The sequence below is a fragment of the Acipenser ruthenus genome, chromosome 3 (genome assembly GCF_902713425.1).
Source record: "Acipenser ruthenus chromosome 3, fAciRut3.2 maternal haplotype, whole genome shotgun sequence".
Lineage (NCBI taxonomy): Eukaryota > Metazoa > Chordata > Actinopteri > Acipenseriformes > Acipenseridae > Acipenser > Acipenser ruthenus.
In genome coordinates this window covers 5,405,757-5,413,337 of record NC_081191.1, presented here as the reverse complement: position 1 = coordinate 5,413,337, position 7,581 = coordinate 5,405,757, and the positions used below count along the sequence as shown (strand labels likewise).

The following is a 7,581-nucleotide window of genomic DNA, read 5'->3' as shown; positions in this document are numbered from 1 at the left end:
ATACAATCATATATCACCATATGCTTTGGACTTCTTTCGGATTATCATTCAAGTGGATTCGACATCTCAGAAAGCTGCCATGGCTCCCCATCTTATAGAGAATCCTACTTTTATTTGGACCATAGGAATCCACAGGGACTCGCAGGTCCACATAAAATGCCATGTGCATCTTTTAACCCCATTAGCCATGTTGTTTTATGATGTAAAATGTTTTTTTTATAAATTGCTATTTGCTGCAGTTTACTGTGGGGAATAGTCCTACAATACAGTACCTAATGTACAGTAGCTGTTCACAAAGAAAATATTTATTTGAAGTCTGTGTTTGCTGTGGAACCTCATCTGTGTATCTGCATGTTTCCATGACATTGATCAATATGTGCACGTGGACGGTTTTGTGATTTGATTAAAAGTATGTAGTTCTGGTTTTCCAGCATATGGTTAAAAGTGTAATGTTACAGCTCTATTAGAAAAACACACTTGCAGTTTAGTTGAAACTTGTTGGATTGTCTTAACCAATCATGAAACCTGTTAGATTGTTTCAGCCAATCAGGTTACGAGTAGAACATTCATTATCATAATATAAATGTCCTATAAATATAAAACTAAAACTCACTTTAAACAGCAACTTAAGTAGCCTAAAGCGAGGCAATACAAACTATGCCTTAAAAACACATTTTAAAAATGTCCTTGTGCATATAGGTAAGTACTGTACTGTTACATTTAGGATTCCAGTTATTAAGTGAATATATATTCTGATCATCGTCTTGCAGTTAATGGGTGTAGGTTTTATCTCAGAAGCACTATGATTCAGAAGTATTCTCAGCAGACTAAAGAATAGTTTCCAGTCACTTAACTCAGATGCGCTAACAGCATTTACTTTGTGGTTTGCACTGGGATTCCCCCTTGAGCAGTTCATAATTCCAAAAAAATATTCTATAGTAGCATTTAAAATGAAACATGGAGTAAGGGTTGTTTGGTATACTATACTGTATCTGTGAAATAATTTGAAGTCAGCATATTGTGGACTGCAATATATGTATAAAGTGGTAGTTGTGATCTCTTGGGAGTGAAGGCTGTAATGCTCCTCTTTGATCAGGACTCCACTGTGAGCATCAATCCATACAGTTACATTGATTGGACTCATTGGAGAGCCCTCAGATCTTATCATGTCCGAAACAAACTGGTGATGCAGTTGTGGAACTAAGTGTCAAACCCACATGATTATTTTACTCCCTAGTTTTAGTCACAGGGACTCGAGGAATCTTATAAAATATAAGGATGAATGGCAATATTACAGCACAAAAAGAAAACCCAAGTCAAAACAAAATGTAAATGCATTGATTAAATGGGTCACAGGAATCTGTAGTTTCTGCCACTTAAATCTCACCAGTGCTAGTGATATTCATACTTACTAAAATGAGTTGGGAATAGTAAATCAACCTATAATTGGTTTGTTTTCATGTATATATTTTTAGATTTGTTTCCCAGTGAATTTATTGAATTAAACATAATTGAATAGTAGTGTAGTGGTAAAAGTTGAGAGAAAAGGCAGAGGGTCCTAGTTATAAATGTCATAGGCTACATCCAGAATTGTGATTCCTGAGATGAGTCACGCCCTTTACCTCAGCCAGCTGTAAAACTACTGTGCAGTCCTGGGTGAATAAATAAGAACAAAGGGAACTGAAGACCACATGGCTTCTTCAGAGCTGGTACTGTATGAGTTATCAAACCATTTGAACTGTAGCGCTTTTACAATAAACCAGGAAATCCTGGTTTCAATTCACAGACAGTCCTACTCAGTAACAGTATAACAAGCAGGGCCAAACTTTGTTCCATACATGTTTTATTAAAAAGAACATCCGTACTGTACCACGGACAAGATTTTGAATTCTTGACAAGTTTCGGTTAGGGGAAAATCAGGGTTTAAACACATTATTTATTGAATTATTTTTGGTAACATTTTGTTTTTCCTTTTAGAAATGCAAACATTTGCAGATGAGCATATGATGATATGGCACAGTGTGCTTTTAAAAAAAGTTGAGGCTTTAACTTTCATTCTAAAACACTCGTCCTGCTTCAAAGGACAAGTGTTTTGACAATATTACATTTTATTTATTTATTTTTTTTTTTTTAAGTCCCGTGCCCGGGACAACAGTCCCGGTTGTCCCCCACCCTGACAGCGTCACAGGGTGGAAGTATTATTGGCTATCCAATCAAAACCACCAATAAAGCCAAAATAAATTCTCCGCCCATTTATACGGTATAGGCTAAGATGTGCGATGTGAAAAAAATAAATAAATAAATCCTGAACCCAGGATACAGAGCCACTGGGCTAGAGCATCATTTTTCTTGCAGGACTGTGGAAAGACTCTCTCCTAGCTGGTACGTAGGTGTGTGTGGCATCATGTGTGTTCAATCCTGAGACCTGTGGCAGGGCTGCAGAGAATCACTGCCTGTGTTGATTAAGATGCAGGAAGTGTGTGCATCTGTGCCTGTGCAGCCTGGCGTATTGAGGCCTAGCTGGATTCTAAGCTTAGTGTCTGTAAGCTAGAGCAGTACTGCTGTGAGCGTCTGCTCATTTTTTTCCAGCAGGGGCTAGGGGACCACGGGGCTAACCTTCTAGAGATTTTGGTATCTAGTCAAGTTGAGCGATTGCCAACCTTTCCCTTGTACAGGAAATGTTGAACCTTTGAGCCTGCAGACCTAATTTCTGTTAAGATCCTGACACAAGGACCTATGTTAACACAATTCGGCGGAATAACAGATTATAAAACACAGTTTAACTACCCCCTCTGTATTCTGGACATTTTTTTAAGTGCTATAACTGAACATGTATTTAAAAGACTCCTGTTTTGAGAAAGATTACTCTACTGGTTGAAGACCTGTGAGACATTGTTGACATCTCTTCAAAATTGTAAAGACCTCTGTCAGTTTTAAAGTATTGTTCCAGACAGAAATTCTAAGGTCATGTCCTGCAAAGGTTTTAATAGGTTGAATCCTCGAGACAGTCCTTTAAATACTGGCTTTTCAGGTTAGCATCCACCTCTGACACAACCGTGTTTTTGGAAGCCCTGGGACTGAGCCACTGCCTATTGTGCTTGACTTGTGTGTGACATTATAAAGGTCACATCTGTCACTGCTGCAGCTCTGACAATGTAACAGACACCCATTTGTTTGATGTCATCATACAACTCGGCTGGGACCCAGGTTCATTAATGACCATGGAAGTGTGTACAGAATATAAAAACAATTGAATATCTTGTTTAAGAAAAAAAATAAATCAATCAGACAGCAGAGACAGCAATAGCAATGTGTGTTATTGATGTCTGAATGGATAATTTGGTCTTCCAAATGAGCTGGTTAGCTGAATTGAGTGAATGCTTAAGAATAGACAGGTCTTTTATATCTGAGTTTGTATGTTCAGTATTAGTGTGAGGCTCATTATTATTATTATTATTATTATTAATAATTATTATGGACCATTGTGGGGAAAAGATTCAGCACAGGTGAGAAGAAACAAGTATTTATTTTCATTGAACTAGTGACCCCAGAGACAAGGTTCAATATAAGGCAGGACCTGTTTGGCACCGTGGGTTGCATGCGCATCCTAATCTGGACTCCTTCACTTCTTGTTGCCAAAAACTTTTAAGCAGAGGGTCAAGAGCAGCTGTGTTGGAAGGAGCTGTTTTTTCGCTTGCCAAATTCTGGCAAGGTGGTCAATCAGTGTAAGACAAATCACATTGTGAGAGGTATTTCTAATTTCTATCGACCATGTGATTTGTGGCAGACACATATTTTTTTGGCTTTGAACATATGTGGAGCAATGTTCGAATACTGGGATATTTTTCCCAGCACACACAAAAAAAAAAAAAATATATATATATATAATTTCATACTGCTGTTTTCACGTTGCACTACTAAAGTACTAAAGCCTTTTCTTAACAATGAACCAGTGAGCAATGACACAAAGTCAAACGTGTGGAGATGAAATGCCAAAATTATGTAGTGGTGAGGAGCTGGGGGGGGGGGGGGGGATTACAGTGCATCAAATAACTGCTGTGATACATTTTTGTATTAGTAAATACTGTTAAATATTGTGGATAAACAACAATTGCTCTATGTTTGGCTGTGAAATGCAATATATTCTACTGTACATTAGTTCAGAAGCCAGAAACTAACCACAATATTATAGATTTAACAAGATTTAAAATTGACTCTGTTTCATTATTTATAAGGATTCATATTTTTCTTATTTTTTTAGATTCAGCCAGTTTGAATAATTATTATACTGTACTTCCAAATGCAAATTCTCAACCAGCACTCAAGGTCTCCTGGTGTATGTGTTGTATGGAATGCCATACTTTTACAGAGATACAGGAACATGTAAATCCACTACGTATCCGTCTACAGCATGTGCTCAAATTGTAATACCTAAGGCTGTTACACACCAGACACGATGCAACAAGCGCAGTGTGCAGCGATGTGATAAAATGAATGGAACCTAGAGTTTTCACACCACAGGCGACACCACAGTCGAGGGGGCACACCAAGGCGACACTGGAGTGACGCAAAATGAATCCTATTTACGACAAAGCTTTATGACAAAGATCATTGCAGTTATAAAGATACAGATTTGAAAGACAATATATGGGAGTCCATTTCAAAGGAACTGGATAAGTCTGGCATGTATGATTTATTGCCATATAAGTTAAAATATCGTCAGAGAAGACACTAAATTTCCATGTCATGTTGTCAGATATGTACCAGTCTTTGTCATAGTTTTGTCAATAGTATTCTTTTTATAGTTTATAAATCTGTCAAAAAAAAACCAGTAAAATGAGACCGCAATAGACAGTAGATATAATGATTTTGAACAATATGACACAAATTGGATTTATTTATTGAGCTGGCAGGTTTCCAGGCAACAAGAAATCCGTATCTGTGACCATCTTGTTGGCCCAGTTCTTGCAGCCGCTGTAAACATGTAGTCTGGGTGCTCCTGATGGTGTGTCCTTCTCCTTGAGCAACAGAAAGTCAGCAGCTTTCAGAATAAAGAATAAAGGCACTGAAGGTACAGTAAGCACGCGTCACAACACTAGCTGCTGTTCCCAGTCACATTCTTTCAGATAGCTGTGTTGCAGAACATTTGGGATTAGATTGGTTTTGTCTTTGCAGTTTACCTGCAGAATTAGCAAGTAGTAGATTGCTCCCAAGGATGTACACCCGTTCTCTGTCTTATCCCTTCAAATGTGTGATTCCATATGCATGCATTGCCTCTGGATGAATTGGCCTGTGAAAAGTAGCTGGCCAGGGACTATGTACTTCTGTTCTGTAAGGCTCCTCTTTTAGTATTTGTACAGTATGTTGTTGTCTTAAGATTGACAAGTTTTTCCTCTGTTACTGCAATGACACTGTTTGCCTGCCTTTTTAGGGTTAAAGCAGAGGATACACCTCAGTATTATTTGAAGCAGTTCACATTGCTTACCTGATTTGGATCACGGCCACTTTCATTCCAGGTTAAGTGGTGTCGGGGGGAAAAGGAGAGGAAGGCTGTTCAGCTCCTAAACTCGCAAGGTGCAGCTGCACACTGTCCTGAACTTACTGTGTGTAAAGCATGAACTACATAATTAATATCCTGTGCACACAGAGATCCAGAAAGGTGTGACAAAAGCAAGCACACCCTGTAATGCAGCACGTTATGTGTGCATGTTTCCAAAGTGTTTATTTTAATTAGTTCTGCTTTTTTCTAATATACTGGCTCAAGTCCCTGAGCTGTAGACAGTTCTCTTGCTGGGTGGGCCAGAGGTATTAGGGGAATCACGCAGCACTCTGGGGTGAGCTAGCCCCTTGACTCTCACTAGACCACACTGCCCATTAAGAAAGGAACTTTGTACTCTGCAAGAAAGATTTCTTTTTCCAGCAGACAGTCAGGGCTGGTGTGCCCTTAGCTCTAAACCCTAATCCTTGGCCTGGTTTGAATGGTTCCCATGTAGCCCTTTCACCACTTTTATATATTCTCCTCTTCTGCCTGTCTGGGGCTGTCTGGGCATTTCACAGCAAACATTTAATAATGCTTTTGAAAGAACTCCAATCAAAGAGCCCTCTTATTAAAAACAATCATTCTGCTGCTGCATTTATATTCTGTCTTTCAGCTACCTTAAAAGCACCATGAAATTGATCTCATTTACAATGTCCTTTATAACACTGCAGGCATCACAGCTGTTTTAATATCCTGCTTCTCCTTTTGTCATTTAAATTAAAACCACCTACAGTAGCTGGTGCCATGTTGCATCTGCTTAAAATTCAAATTGTCTTCAAAAGGAGAAAAATGAATAACAGAGTATTTTTAATGCAACACAAACTCCACAGCAACACATACACTTTAATATCGTGTGGTGTTTATTGCTAAAAACTTAACAGGTTTTCCATCTTAATAATAAGCCCAGAAGGAATATTACAGTTTGGATGAAATGCTAGGTGTTTGGGGGTCTGCTTTTCAACTCTCTCAGGTTCTACTTTATATTTTACACATTGTGACCCCATTAAAACAGGGTTATGGTTAGAGTTAGGAGACAGCTATAGCACTATACTGAGATACAGTAATCCGTCTCGTATCCGCCCGTCACATATCCGCCCTAACCGTTTACCCGCCATGATCAACCTCTTCAGCAATGTTAGTTTATTATTGAACAGAGACGATTAGTTCAGAGATTGTAGATTCTACCAAAGTGTTTGTACACTGTGTTGTATGTACTGCGTGCGCTGCCATTGCTGGTAGTGTCACGTGAGCTGTTCAGTGTTTTGATATGTAAATAAATCCTGTTCGCCTGCAGGGGGCATATCAACTTCAACCTCCGTCTCAATCTCCTGCCTGTCACTCAGCAGCGAATGCACGCACCCACACGGCAGACGGCTACTCTGTCACAAGAATTAATACCCTGTATCTTTCTAAACAAGGGATTCAGGGAAGCTCTCTAAAAAAAGCTGAATCTCAAAACAATAATTGTGTGAATATAGTAATTGTTACAGCTGTGTATAATGGTATTTAAAACAGGATTCATTCATCCGCCTTTTTACATATCCGCCCTTACTCTGGTCGATTTACTGTACTTGAATTTCCACCAGTATTTCCATTTGTCATAATCTAACTGTTACTTCAGCTAGAAATACCCTGCTCAGTATGGCAATTTAAGGACCACCGCAGTACTGTATGTGTCTACTACAAAATGTAACTTCTTTTAGTAAATGTGCTCCATACCGTCATGATTTCCCAGTTGGAATTACCTTTAATTTATATTTTGCCTTTGTTTTTTAATGAAGTAGAACAGGATAGAACGTCTCGATGTGGGATTAATTATCACTGGTCTGGTACTGTGCATAAAAGCTGTCAAGGTTTGCATAGAAACCTAACCCTGTTGATTCCACAGTATAATGCTCACTTGTGTGATAGTAATCAAGTCCAAAGGGCCTGTGTGCAATGCTCAAGATTTACAGTTAATAATGAAATTCAGTTGTGTAACTTGTGTTTTTTTAAATATTGTAATGAAATAGTTCTGTGGAATTTGATTATTTACTAATTTG

At 38.5% G+C, this 7,581-nt stretch overlaps 1 protein-coding gene across 3 annotated transcripts in view; it reads left to right on the top strand.

The window, feature by feature from the left end:
• The window catches only part of LOC117394903 (inactive phospholipase C-like protein 2), a 78,205-nt gene that overhangs the window by 7,061 nt on the left and 63,563 nt on the right, over nucleotides 1-7,581 (top strand). The window lies entirely within an intron of this gene.